This window comes from Nicotiana tabacum, chromosome 16 (genome assembly GCF_000715075.1).
Source record: "Nicotiana tabacum cultivar K326 chromosome 16, ASM71507v2, whole genome shotgun sequence".
NCBI classification, from domain to species: Eukaryota; Viridiplantae; Streptophyta; class Magnoliopsida; order Solanales; family Solanaceae; genus Nicotiana; species Nicotiana tabacum.
Genome location: NC_134095.1, coordinates 119805062 through 119819654, shown reverse-complemented (window position 1 = coordinate 119819654; position 14593 = coordinate 119805062).

The following is a 14593-nucleotide window of genomic DNA, read 5'->3' as shown; positions in this document are numbered from 1 at the left end:
GAGTAACTATAGTTTCTATTTGAACAAAGCAGAAAGTGAACTGGCCAGGGCTCAAAAACAATTGGCTAAAAATGCAGATGAACGGGTATGCCTTGTTAAGCAGTTAAGATAAAGGTACGATGATGAGGTCGCGGGGTTGAAGAAAAGGGTCATCGCCACGAAGAACAAAATGATCAAGCAGGCAAAAGACTTCAAGGATGAAAGGGAACGCTGTTATACGATATTGGAGCAGTTAGAAATAGACTTGCAACAACTTCAGGAACAAAATTATGCAGCCAAGCAAACTTTGGAGGCCAGGGCCCAGCAGATTGGGCATTTGTTACAAGAAAAAGGCGTCATAAGAGAGAGAATTAGAAACATCGCAGACTACATCGTTATGAAGTGCCACATTTGTGAGGATATGACTCGCACTACGTTCTTTGCAGCGTGATTACCTTTGTTAAACAAATAATGAACAACTTGGACCGACTTCAAAGGGATCTTGCACATAGGCCCGCGATGAGACCGAATGATGTACCGCGGGCACCAGGAGCATTGATATACTTATGATTTTCCGTTTGAGTCGGTATTTCCTTTTCTGTCAGAGTCCGTAAGTCATGTTGGGTTTATATTTTCTTTCTGTTAGTCTGTATTTCTTTAAAGTATGATAGCTTAATTTCGGAGTCTGTATTTTGTCTTTTGCATCAGAGTCTGTTAGTCTTTTGAAATTTGTTAGTATTGAGTCTTTGTGATAGAAGCATCTGTTTTTATAAAAGCTGAAAATCCCAAAAATGTTTTATTTACTTTCACACTTATCTGACAGAACTGCGCACGGTCTGATTCATGCGGGGACATGATACGTAGGCAATCTCTATAGGATTTGACCACCACTAAAAAGGAAAAGGGTAAATAAAGAAGGATAGAATAAAAGAAGCTTAAAAGAAGGGGCACAATTATGAGAGGCCGGAATAACGCACGCAACCGAAGCAAATGCATGATAGAAAATGGTTAATTGCCTAGGTGCTTTGCATCCCAACGTGTAATTGCATATGTGTTAAACTCTAAGAACTAACAAGTTTGTCGAATTCCATAGAATTCAAGCAGTTAGTTTATCTAGAGGATACTGGCACATTATCATTACCAAACCAGATCGAAAGGACCAATACCAGAAATCATGTCTATCCCGGATGCCGACACTAGTGTTGAGGTGGAGGAGTTGGATGTCAATAAAATAAAGGAGGAGATGCTCAAACTTAAGCAACAGATGGCTGAAATGTACCAGGTCTGGTCCAAAGGGCAATCACCCCCGTCTTACCCGGCTAACCCGACTTTTACCCCACCATTAGCTCAGTCTCAGGATCATCCTGCCACCGATCCAGGTTTTCCCATTTACCAACATTACCATGGCACTACTTCTCATATACCACAAGCTCCACCACCAAAATCAATTCCATACCCCCTCCGCTAGTCACCCCTGTCTTTGTGGCATCTCCACCAGCTGCACTCCATATATCCTCAAGCGAACCTATGTTCCAAGCTCAGGACAATCAGTATTATCCCCTGGAGCCCACCCTCAAAGTTCCCAAAACCTACCCCTATGATCCACGCTCTGATCTCCCGAGAGAAGCTGAGAGACCAGCCAAAAATCCCGAACATGAAGAGATGTTCAGAAAAATGAAAAGCATAGAACAATCCTTCAGGGATATGAGAGGGCTAGGAGGTCAGGTAAGTGTGGCTTACAAAGACCTGTGTTTATTCCCAAATGTACAACTACCGGCAGGGTTCAAAATGCCCAAATTTGACTTGTACAACGGACACGGTGATCCGGTGGCTCATTTGAGAGGTTTTTGCAGTAAGTGAGGGGAGCCAGAGGAAAGGATGAATTGTTAATGGCTTACTTCAGACAGAGCTTGAGCGGATCAGCATTGGAGTGGTACACCCGCCAAGATCACGGAAGATGGTACACATGGGATGATCTGGCAGAAGCATTCGTGTTACAACCCATATCAACATGTGTTAGTTCATGCCATATATTAGTTAACATAAATCCAAGAAGGAATTATCTTTGAGATGATAAGAAGTCAATCCTATTGGTCTTAAGTGATACAAGAGTGTATAAGGGTGATTAACCAGTATTAGAAGTTAAACGAATCAAGGATGTTGTAACTCGTATTTTCAGGTAATCTAGCAGTGCTTAATACACTCAAGAGGTCATTTATTAAGGTATTTTAATCATATAATATTCGTATCATAAGTCTTGAAGTCAAACGATTTATGAAACAAAAGTCGACAAAAGTTGTCGCAACTTAGGTTCATAATTTTACTTAAACATTAGGTCAAATGTTTCTAATCTTTTCTCATAATTTACAAGGAATTACGGGGTGATCTACCCACAAAATTAAAGATCTATGAGTCTAGTTTCCAACTCATTAAACCGTTCATCGATACGATCTTGGAGTAGAGAGATATTCGCGTTTTCGCGAGACTGCGCCAAGCACCTCTCTATGGGGCCCACTAAGTCGGTTTAAGATATTTGGACCTATATAGGATGACTACAACCCGTTTTTAGTCATTTCCTTTCACTATTTTCAGACCTTAGAACCCTAGGAACATCCGTCTCAAGGTTCTCTCGAGATTCAAGACCCAAAAAAGGGCAAACAACACAAATCAAGTGTCGGGAATTCCGTGGCGCTAGTAAGTCTCTTGTTCTTCTTGTTGTTGCTCATTTTTGTGTCGTTCCAGCCTGTGTGGGAGGTTGTTTTAAAGGGTTTATGTTCTGTAAATACTCCCTCATGTTCTTAATATCAATCCTAGGTGATTTCAAGCCTTCTAAAGTGATTCTAGTGCCGAAAAACACTAATTGATCGCTAGTTTCGTTTTTTTGTTGTTGTGGCAGCATTTGAGGGATATTTCATGGAAATTTAAGGTCAAATTGGAGTTGTTCTTTCTGTATAAAGGTAAGGAACCTCTTACTCTATATGTATTTAAGATTATCCAAGTTGCGGCTAAGCCATTGAAGCTAGAACTTGTGAGATATATATCGAAAGGTTTGGTAGTAATGTTATTGTTTTGTGGACTGTTTTGCGTTGTTGTTGGGCTGCATATTTTACTACTATCTTGTGGAGTTTTGGAGGAGGAAGGGTGTGGGGAAACACCATATATATGTAGGGTTATGGGCTGATAGTTATTCGTAACATTTCCAGATTGTTTGACACGACTATGGTGGTCGTCGTATGTATGGAGTGATTAGGCTGTGTGTGGACTATATTGGGAGGCTCAATATGTTTATTATTGATGTTGTTTGGGCTGTTTGGTGACTATTTTTAATGGTGTGAGGTCATATATATAGGGGAGGTACTGTCCGTTTCATCGTAAAATAGGTTGTGGTCGATACATAATAGTTATGACGCTTAAATGATAACGATAGTATCGTTTCTCTTATTGTAGACTAAGGAGTTTTGACAATTGCATAGCTTGAGATTGGGGCAGTATATACAAGGTATGTGAGGCTATCCCTTTCCTTCTTTTGCACGACTCCGATTGCACATAATGTAATGAACGATCTTCCAAGATACTCTACTCTTAGAAGCTAGCAGTACTTACATTGTTTTCCCTCTTATGGAACGATTGATGTTAATGTTGCTTCTCTTAGTCTTATGTTATCAATGTTGTTGGTACTTCCTGATTCTTATAAGGTTCATAGTGAAGAGTTAGTCCTAATAACGCGTACAGAGGATACCGACCTTACGTCACTCCGAAAGGTTTAGAATGTGATTCCATGAGTCGAGCATGCATTATATATATGTATCTATTTTACTCTACCGAGCCACGCTATAGTTGGCCGGGTACGGCACCTATTGTGCAACCACTGATCAGTTGGGTTTTACCGAGCTCCACGTGGCCGGGTACGATTCTACCGAGCCTATTATGGCCGGGTACGATATGATGATGATGATGCCCACAGAGGCGAATTCTTTAAAGGTTTATGTATTTATACATATGTATCATGCATTTCATGTAAGTAGCCCTCAGAGGTACTAAGATGTTACAGGTGGTATATTCTTTATCCTTGCTTACATTACTGATCGTATTTATGGTTCCTTGCCTTACATACTCAGTACTTTATTCGTACTGACGTCCTTTTATTTGTGGACGCTGCATGTCGTGCTGCAGGTCCTGATAGACAGAAAGGTGCAGCTCCCCCACCACAGTAGACTATCCAGTTCAGCGGTGATTGGCGAGATCCCTTCTCCGGACTTGCCTTGGTCTTGGTATGCAATTTTTGTTATAGACATTATGGGTATGTCGGGGCCCTGTTCCGGCTATGTTGCAACACTTATGTTCTTTTAGAGGCTCATAGACAGGTGTCGGCTCATGTATAGTTTGGTATGCCTTGTCGGCTAGTTTTTGTTGTATAGTCTTTCATAGTAGCGTGGTAGCTCATACCTTATATGTAGTTTCTTGATTGTCTGGTCATCCCCTGCTATGTATGTTCATGCCGTCATATTTTATTGCTGGTTGTCCATGATCTAGGTCTACCATTTATATTGATCTCATCAGCCTTAAAAGATAATAATGAAGGTTAGATGAAATGTACGTTGGTGCTCGGCAAGTGTGGTCGGGTGCTAGTCATGGCCCTTCAGTTTGGGTCGTGACAATTCGCTTGTCACTTTCAGTATAATCTTGAGATCATTCCAGACCGACTATCTGTGACTAAACTGGAGAAGAAGCATAGTGAAAGCTTTAGAGAGTATGGTTTCCAGTAGAGGGAGCAAGTAACAAGGGTAGATCCCCCAATGAAAGAAAGCTAGATGGTTGATTACTTTTTGCAAGCTTTGGAGCCGACTAACTTTGGTCATTTGGTGTCCGCAATTGGCAAGTATTTTAGTGAGGTTGTAAAAATGGGAGGCATGGTCGAGGAGGGGCTTAAGTCCAATAAAATCATGAGTTATTCAGCAATCAAGGCAACCACCCAGGCCATTTAAAATGGCACTGGGGTGTGCTTGGGAAAAAGAAGAAAGAAGATGTCGCGACAGTTGAGTCCAGAGCCTGGTTCGGATCTAAAGGCCCATCAACCTACTATAACCAACCCCGACCCTACCACCAAAATTACCCCCACGCTCCATATAGCCCTCCACAGAATTACTACCCATCGCTAGATCCCCATTTTTCTGTCCATCATGCACAAACCTATACCTAAACCCCGACACACGAACAATGGCATGCGCCGGCTCCACAAAATCCATACCCAGCTCCACAAAACACATATCCACCCCCAAGAGCCTACAGAAATCCCCCCGGAATGGGTTTCCGACCAAACCAAGCCTTCAAGAATGAGAGGTTACAGAAGCAAAAGACTTTCACTCCACTGGGGGAATCATATATCAGTCTTTTCCACAGGTTGAGGCAGTTGGGCATGCTGCATCCAATTGAGCCTAAAATGCCAAATCCCCCTCCTAGAAATCTTGACCACTCGGTGAGTTGTGAATACTGTTCAGGAGCCCCGGGGCATGATACAGAGAAATGTTGGAAACTGAAAACAGCTGTGAAAGAGCTTATTGATACTCATCGGATCGAGGTTCAGGCCCCAGAAGCACCAAATATCAATCAAAATCCACTGTCAGCTCACCATGAGACCTATATGATTGAGTTAATACACAAAGGAGGGGATCCCAAGAAGCCCTCGCAGACGGTAATGATGGTCCGTTCCAGTGAAACCAGCTCAAAGGAAAAGGTAACTAATGGGAAATCAATGGTCCAGTTGAAAGGGGTAGACAATAAGCTAGTTGTGGTAGCCGAGAAAGGGTCGTCAAGCATTATTGTAGTGAAACCCGAAAAATCTAAAGTGGTAGTACCAGGGGTTGCAAGTAAACCTATTGTGGTCGTGAAGGGGGCTCGCACAGAGCCTGTTATTATAAAACCAGTAACTCAGCTTCCAGTGATCAACAACAAAGCTGTTCCTTGGAATTATGAACGGGTGACCGTGATTTACAAAGGAAAAGAAATCAAAGAAGAAGTTTGTGAAGCACAAGGTTTGACTCGCTCAAGAAGGTGTTTTACTCCCGAGGAGTTAAGAAGAACTAAAGATGATCCAACACCGGTGAAGAAAGCTGTAACTAAAGAAGAAGCAGAGGAATTTTTTAGGAAAATGAAAGTGCATGACTATTATGTTGTAGAGCAATTGAGGAAAACGCCCGCTCAGATCTCATTGCGCTCATTGCTAATCCATTGAGATGAGCACCGTCAGTCGCTGATGAAAATCTTGAATGAGGCCCATGTCCCCGACAAGATCTCGGTAAACCATCTGGAAAAGATAGCCAACAAGATTTTTGAAGTAAATAGAGTCACTTTTTCCGATGATGAATTGCCCGTAGAGGGTACTGAGCACAACAAAGACCTTTACTTGACAGTAAAATGTGAGGATTCCGTGGTTACCCGGGTATTGGTTGATAATGGTTCAAGTGCGAACATCTGTCCTCTCTCCACTCTAAGCAAGCTGAAAGTAGAAGATGAGAGGATCCATGAGAACAGTATCTGTGTGCAAGGATTTGACGGCGGAGGCAAAGACTCAGTCGGGGACATAATGTTGGAGCTGACTATAGGTCCAGTAGAATTCACAATGGAATTCCAAGTGCTGGATATAGCTGTTTCCTACAATTTGCTATTAGGGCGACCATGGATCCACGCTGCTAAAGCGGTACCATCAACACTCCATCAGATGGTCAAGTTTGATTGGAACAGAAAGGAAATAGTTGTGCACGGCAAAGATAATTTGTGCGCTCACAACAACACCATTGTGCCATTCATTGAAGTGGAAGATGACAAGGGACCATGGGTCTACCAAGTTTCTGACGCAATGTCAATCGAGAAAGTTCCAGAAGGGAAGTGTATCCCAAATCCGAAGATAACCGCCGCATCAGTCATGGTAGCGTATGAAATGCTGAAGAATGGTTTTGTACCAGGAAAGGGTTTGGGATCAGCTCTGCAAGGTATCATACAGCTCGTGTCTCTTCCTGAAAAATTGGGAACATTTGGTCTAGGATTCAAGCCCACAGCCGCAGACATAAAAAGAGCCAGGAAATTGAAACAGAGGGCATGGGTCCTTCCAAAGCCGGTCCCATGTCTTTCCAGATCATTTGTCAAGTCCGGTACGAGGAGTCGCCCAGTGACAGCAATTCCCAGTTCTATGATTGATCCGGACAAGGAGTTAATTGAAAGATTTGAGAAGTTGTTCGACAGTGTGAACATGGTGGAAATTGGAGAAGGTTCTAGCAACGCAGAAGTGCAATTTGTCGGGCCAACAACAAAGATTAATAATTGGAAGGCTACTCTTCTCCCTACTCGGAAGGAGTCTTGGTAGTTTGCTTTGATTTTCCTTTAAGTTTGTACGGATTATTCTAGGGTTGTAATCCAGATTTCATTTTTTCAGTCTGTTTGAGGGTGCAAACCTTGTTATCTTTTATCATTCAATAAAATACAATTTCCCTTTCTTCATCATTCTTGATGGTTTTCCTTTTGTTTTGTTTTCTTTTCTATACAGGTCTTTTTACGCTGGTTCTAATGACATGGCATGCATAAGGAATCATCAGCCCAGTCTTAAAAATCAATCTGATTCCGAAATATTAGTTCAAGAAGTAGATTGTGATTACGAATCAGAATATGATGATGAGGATGAAGCGTTCGAAGAGATTAGTAAGGAGTTAATTCACTTCGAAGAAAAACCCAAACCTAACCTGAATGACACAGAAGCCATCAATTTAGGGGACACGGACAATGTCCGAGAGACTAAAATAAGTGTCCACCTCGAGCCAAAAATCTGGAAGGAGTTAATCAAAACACTCATCGAGTACAAAGATATTTTTGCATGGTCATATGACGACATGCCGGGTTTAAGCACTGATTTAGTGGTCCACAGATTGCCCACTGATCCAGCATTCCCTCCCATCAAGCAAGAGTTGAGGAAATTCAAAACTGATATGAGTGTGAAGATTAAAGAAGAAGTTACCAAGCAGTTGGATGCAAAGGTTATTCGGGTCACTCGATATCCTGTTTGGTTGGCTAATGTCGTGCCTATACCGAAGAAGGACGGCAAGATCAGAGTATGCGTCGATTACCGCAATCTCAACAAAGCAAGTCCAAAGGATAACTTCCCACTACCCAATATCCATATTTTGATCGATAATTGTGCCAAGCGTGAGATTGGATTTTTGTGTATTGCTATGCCGGGTATCATCAGATTCTGATGGATGAAGAAGATGCAGAAAAGATGGCATTCATCACGCCATGGGGAACTTATTGCTACCGGGTAATGCCATTTGGTTTGAGGAATGCTGGGGCAACTTATATGAGGGCAATGACTACTGTGTTTCATGATATGATACACAAGGAGATTGAGGTATATGTAGATAATGTGATCATAAAATCAAAGCATCAAGCCGACCAAGTCGGGGATTTGAGGAAATTCTTCCAAAGGCTTCGCAGGTACAACCTCAAGCTGAACCCCGCCAAGTGTACATTTGGTGTTCCATCCGGAAAACTGTTGGGATTCATAGTCAACTGGCGAGGCATCGAGTTGGACCCATCAAAGATCAAAGCCATACAAGAATTGTCCTCTCCGAGGAACAAAACTGAAGTGATGAGTTTGTTAGGAAGGTTGAACTATATCAGCAGATTTATTGCTCAGCTCACGACAACTTGTGAGCCTATTTTCAAGTTGCTGAAGAAGGACGCTACGATCAAGTGGACTGATGAGTGTCAAGAAGCATTCAATGAGATAAAGGGATACTTGTCTAACCCGCCTGTGCTGGTACCAGAACCAGGGAGACCTTTGATTCTTTACTTAACTGTCCTAGAAAATTCATTTGGCTGTGTACTGGGGCAGCATGACATCACCAGCAGGAAAGAACAGGCCATCTACTATCTTAGCAAGAAGTTCACGACTTATGAGGTTAAGTACACTCACCTGGAAAGGACATGTTGCACCCTAACTTGGGTGGCACATAAATTGAAACATTATTTGTCATCCTACACTACTTACCTCATTTCACGCTTGGATCCATTGAAGTATATCTTTCAAAAGCCAATGCCGATAGGAAGACTTGCGAAGTGGCAGATTTTGCTCATAGAGTTTGACATAATCTATGTGACTCGGACTGCGATGAAAGCCTAAGCATTGGCCGATCATTTGGCCGAGAATCCGGTTGATGATGAGTACGAGCCATTGAAAACTTACTTTCCCAATGAAGAGGTGATGCATATCGATGAGCTGGAGCAAATTGAAAATCAGGCTGGAAACGTTTTTTTGATGGGGCAGCTAACATGAAAGGAGTCGGAATAGGAGCTGTGCTTATTTCTGAAATAGGGCATCACTATCCTGTCACGGCTCAACTTCATTTTTATTGTACCAACAATATGGCTGAGTACGAGGCATGAATTTTGGGTTTGAGGCTAGCTGCAGACATGGATGTCCAGGAAGTTTTGGTCTTGGGAGACTCGGATCTTCTGGTACATCAAATTCAAGGAGAATGGGAAACACGAGATTTGAAGCTCATACCATAACGACATTGTTTGCATGATCTTTGTCAACGATTTCGATCAGTGGAGTTTAGGCATATTCCTAGGGTCCATAATGAGGTCGCCGATGCTTTAGCTACCCTAGAGTCAATGTTGAACAATCTGGACAAAGCTTATGTCGATCCTTTGCACATTCAAGTACGAGATCAGCATGCTTACTGCAACATGATTGAAGAAGAACTTGATGGCGAACTGTGGTTTCATGATATCAAGGAGTACATCAGAATGGGGATATATCCAGTGCAAGCCACAGGGGATCAGAAGAGAACAATTCGACGGTTGGCGAGTGGATTCTTCTTAAGTGGAGGAGTTTTGTATAAAAGGACATCAGACCTTGGATTGTTAAGATGCATAGATGCTAGACAAGCTACGGCTGTCATGTACGAAGTACATTTAGGAGTTTGTGGACCACATATGAGCGGGTATGTGCTGGCAAAGAAAATTCTCCGAGCAGGTTATTATTGGCTCACCATGGAGTGAGATTGTATCAGTTTTTTGCGCAAATGTCATCAATGCCAGATACACGAAGATTTCATTCATTCTCCACCATCGGAATTGCACACGATGTCGGCACCATGGCCCTTCGTTGCTTGGGGCATGGATATCATTGGACCAATTGAGCCAGCAGCATCCAACGGGCATAGATTCATTTTGGTAGCCATTGATTATTTCACCAAGTGGGTTGAGGCCAAAACTTTCAAATCAGTGACCCAGAAAGTAGTGGTCGATTTCGTTCACTCAAATATCATCTGTCGATTCGGAATCCCAAAGGTGATCATCACGGATAATGGTGCTAATCTTAACAGTAAATTGATGGAAGAGGTATGCCAACAGTTTAAGATTACACATCGCAATTCTACCCCATATCGTCCCAAGGCAAATGGAGCAGTTGAGGTAGCCAACAAAAACATAAAGAAGATACTTCAGAAAATGGTAGAAAGTTCCAGGCAGTGGCATGAAAAATTATCGTTTGCGTTGTTGGGTTATCGCACTACTGTCTGTACTTCAGTAGGTGCAACTCCTTATGTGTTGGTATATGGAACTGAAGAAGTGATACCTGCGGAAGTTGAAATCCCGTCCCTTCGGATTGTCGCTGAGGCTAAAATTGATGATAATGAGTGGGTCAAAACCCGTTTGGAGCAGTTGAATTTGATTGATGAAAAAAGATTGGCAGCAGTGTGTCATGGCCAGTTATATCAATAGATAATGGAAAGAGCATACAACAAAAAGGTACGTCCCCGGAAGTTTGAAGTGGGCCAGCAGGTGCTGAAACGTATCCTTCCACACCAGGCTGAAGCAAAAGGCAAGTTTGCCCCAAATTGGCAATGGCCATTCATTGTGACTAGAGTATTGTCCAATGATGCTTTATGTTTAACAGATATCGAAGGAAAATGCATAGACATGGCTATCAATGCTGATGCAGTAAAAAGATAATATGTATGATTTCTTTCGTATAATTGTTGATTGTTTGTATTTGGCATTATTTTGAAGATTGAAATGACGAAGGCAATTTGTTCTACTATCTAAATACTTTACCCTTTTATTCCCTCTTTTGAGCCTTATTTCTTTCTTTCATACCCCTCGTTTGGAATCAATAACGAAAAAGAGAGAAAAAGAAAGAAAAAGAAAAGAGAAAAGAAAAGAAGTAAAAAGTATAACAACAAGAAAATTCATGTGTGAACTACGTTTGACCTGATTCCTGTTAAGGATACGTAGGCAGTTTCACGGCTTGGTCAAAGTGAAATAAAATATCCAAAGATCCCCAAGCAAGGAACTGGGGTAGAGGTTATATTTGTAATAAGAAACGTGATTCCAAAAGTTGTAATTTTAAACCCATGTCAAAATTATTTTGAGCCTTTGATACCCTTTCTTTCTTAGCCCATCCAAAAGCCCATATTACGGTCCAAAGAAACTCCTTCCGATCAGTTTTCGAGAGATGCCAAGTTGAGCAAATAGAGGTGATTCATATCAGAGTAATACTCTGGTCAAAGCAGGGAAAGTAATGAACATGAGAGAGTCTTATTGGTGAAAACCCTCATGGGCACCATGAGGCGACGAAAGCTGAGAGAAAATAAAAATGAGAGAGTATTATTGGTGAAAACCTTCACGGGCACCATCAGGCGACAAGTAATTGAGGAATCAATAAATGAGAGAGGTTTGTCGGTGAAAACCGTTCGGGGCACCGCAAGTCGAACAAGGTCCGTAAAGTTAGCGGGAAGTAAATTTGGGTTATGGAAGATCTTGGAGCACAAAGCAAAACAATTGGAAAAAAGGTTGGTTAAATAGACTGGGTTGATTAATCCAAAATGCATACCATGATCATTGGTGTCAGTGACTCCACTCAGATAAGTTCATTTTCCTATCTCCAACAGTCATCCAAATTTGGATTCTTTTCTTTATTCTTAAAATCCTTGCATTTCAGTGCTGTTAATTTTACTTCTCTAAAGCTCTTCCAAGTTTAGCCTTGTAAGAAGGAATTTCAAATCTTACTACCAGTTTCGGAATTGCACAAAGCAAAATGCAGCTAGAACGTGCCAAAGATGATATGATAAAAAATAGGACCTATGGTGTAAGCAAAAGTCAAAACGGTGGAATGGTTCAGTAATGTGGTGGGAGATGTACGGTTTCAGGCAGAAAGGTCAGGAGGGGAGAATAGCAGTTGAGGATCTTGCAGTTAAGGATCAGTCAAAAGGTCAAAACAATCTTTTTGATCAGTTCAAGGCAGTTGGACGAAGCAAAGAATGGCAAAGAGAAAACCACCTCCAGCAAGAATGCCACAACGAACCACCACGTTTTAAACTGACGAAATTTTCTTTGATTTGAAACAGGGGCAAAAATGGCATTTGTTTCGGGAAATCATCCGTAGGGAGAGTAAGTACTAGGCAGATTTGATCGCGGAAATTCGCAGGACCCTCCTGGAAAATGGGACCTAGTTTAAAATTCAACATAACCATGCGGAATTTGGCATAAATGCACCATAGATGATCATAAGTGGAGCTTTAAGTTTGTATGTTTGAGAGACACTTTGGACATTACCCCATGAGAACAAAGATTCTGACTTCTCTTCTTTCCCAGATTAATGATTATGATTTTCTGCTTCCTCAACTTTTTTCCCCAGCAGAAAACACCATCTTTTCCCACCTTTTCCCCAATTTAATCGGAAATTCTCAGGACCCTCCTGGAAAATGGGACCTAGTTTAAAAATCGAAACAATCGTAAAAAGCAAGATCTAGCATAAGTGTACCCCAAAGGAATATAAGTCGATTTCAAAGTTTGCATGCTTAAGATAGGATTCAATGAGGAGTTTTCAGGACCCTCCTGGATAATGGGGAGTAGTTTAAGACCCTCTTAGATAACAAGATTTAGTAGAAGTCACACCTTTAGAAGACACAACTTAGATTTAAAATTGTCATTTAATTAAGAGTTCTCAGGACCCTCCTGGAAAATGGGACCTAGCTTTCAAGTTCTTATTGATATTTGGTTATGTGATCCATTTTACACTTACATTTGTGCCCAGCCACCAAACTGGGGCAAAAAAAATTCTTTGTTTTGTCTATTTTTGTTGGAGTATCAGCAATCAGGTGTCTACCTGGAGAACAAGGAACAACGGTTCGAGTTTCAGCAATCAGGAGCCCGCCTGGAGAACAAGGGAGTACAATTTAAATTTTAGCTTTCAAATTCTTCGCTTTGTTCATTTTGAAGTCAGAAGCCCGCCTGGAGGGCAGGAAATACACTCGGCAGTCAGGAAACCCCTGGAGAACAAGGGAATACAATTCAAATTTCAAATAATCAGGAACCCGCCTGGAAAACGAAGGGAAGAAGCGATTCAAGTTCAGGCAAATTAGGCCTCCACCTGGAGAACAAGGAACAACGATTCAAGTTCAGGCAAATTAGGCATCCACCTGGAGAACGAGGAAAAGCAGTTGAAGATTTAGTAATCAAGCGTCCACCTGGAGAACGAGGAACAACAATTCAAGTTTCAGTGGTCAGGCGTCCACCTAGAGAACAAGGGGATACAATTCAAGTTCAGGCAATCAGGCGTCCACCTGGAGAACGAAGAAAAGCAGTTGAACATTTAGCAATCAGGCGTCCACCTGGAGAACAAGGGAATACAATTCAAGTTTCAGTAATCAGGTGTCCAAATGGAGAACGAAGAGAAAAGCAATTCAGGTTCGAGTAATCAGGAGCTCGCCTATATAACAGAGGATAGGCAACAATGGTCGAAGGAAGACGTTTTGAGGTTCAACAATCAGGCACCCGCCTGGAGGAGAGGGAAAGCATCTCAAGAATACAATTCGAGTCAGCAACAAAGGAACAACTGAGGGAAATACAAATCAACAAGGCAACAACAGTCACAAGACCAAGTTTGAAAATAAATCACTGTAAAGCATAGATTATGGCTAAGTCTAGCTTCTTCATTTTTGTCATGGTGTAATAAGGATGTTAGTAAGCAGTATCAGCAACAACAGTAGTAACAGTGAAACCACAACTCATGGTAGTCCCAGCTACCGAAACTTCCCGAACTACAGTGACCTGATTCCTTTATAGCCAAGGATATATAGGAAACCTTTGAAGCAGAGGTTCGGTCAAATTCTTTCAAAAATGCTTCCCACGGAGCTTCCAAATGGGCAAAAATTGCTCGTATCCGCTCACTTTATCTTTGCACGAAAACTCTTCATGTTTCCGGGCAAATAGGGGCAGCTGTGAGCACGTGATTTTTGCCTCACATGAATTATTCCAAAAGAATTCTCAAAATTAGGTCGTTTTCTTTAATTATGCATTATTCTAGGAATTACTGTGCAATTTTCCTGATTGTTTGCATATATTTGTGTACTTGTTTAATTTTATTAACGCATTGAAAATACAAAAAATATAGTATCTGCATTTAGGAATTGATTTTTACATTTTTTCGGATTAATTAAATGATTAGGTGTTTTACAAAAAATGAAAGTTCAAAAATAATAACATATTTTTGTATTTTTAATCAAATTGTGTGATTTTCTTTTAATTTAGTATGTAATTATTCGTGATAATTATCATT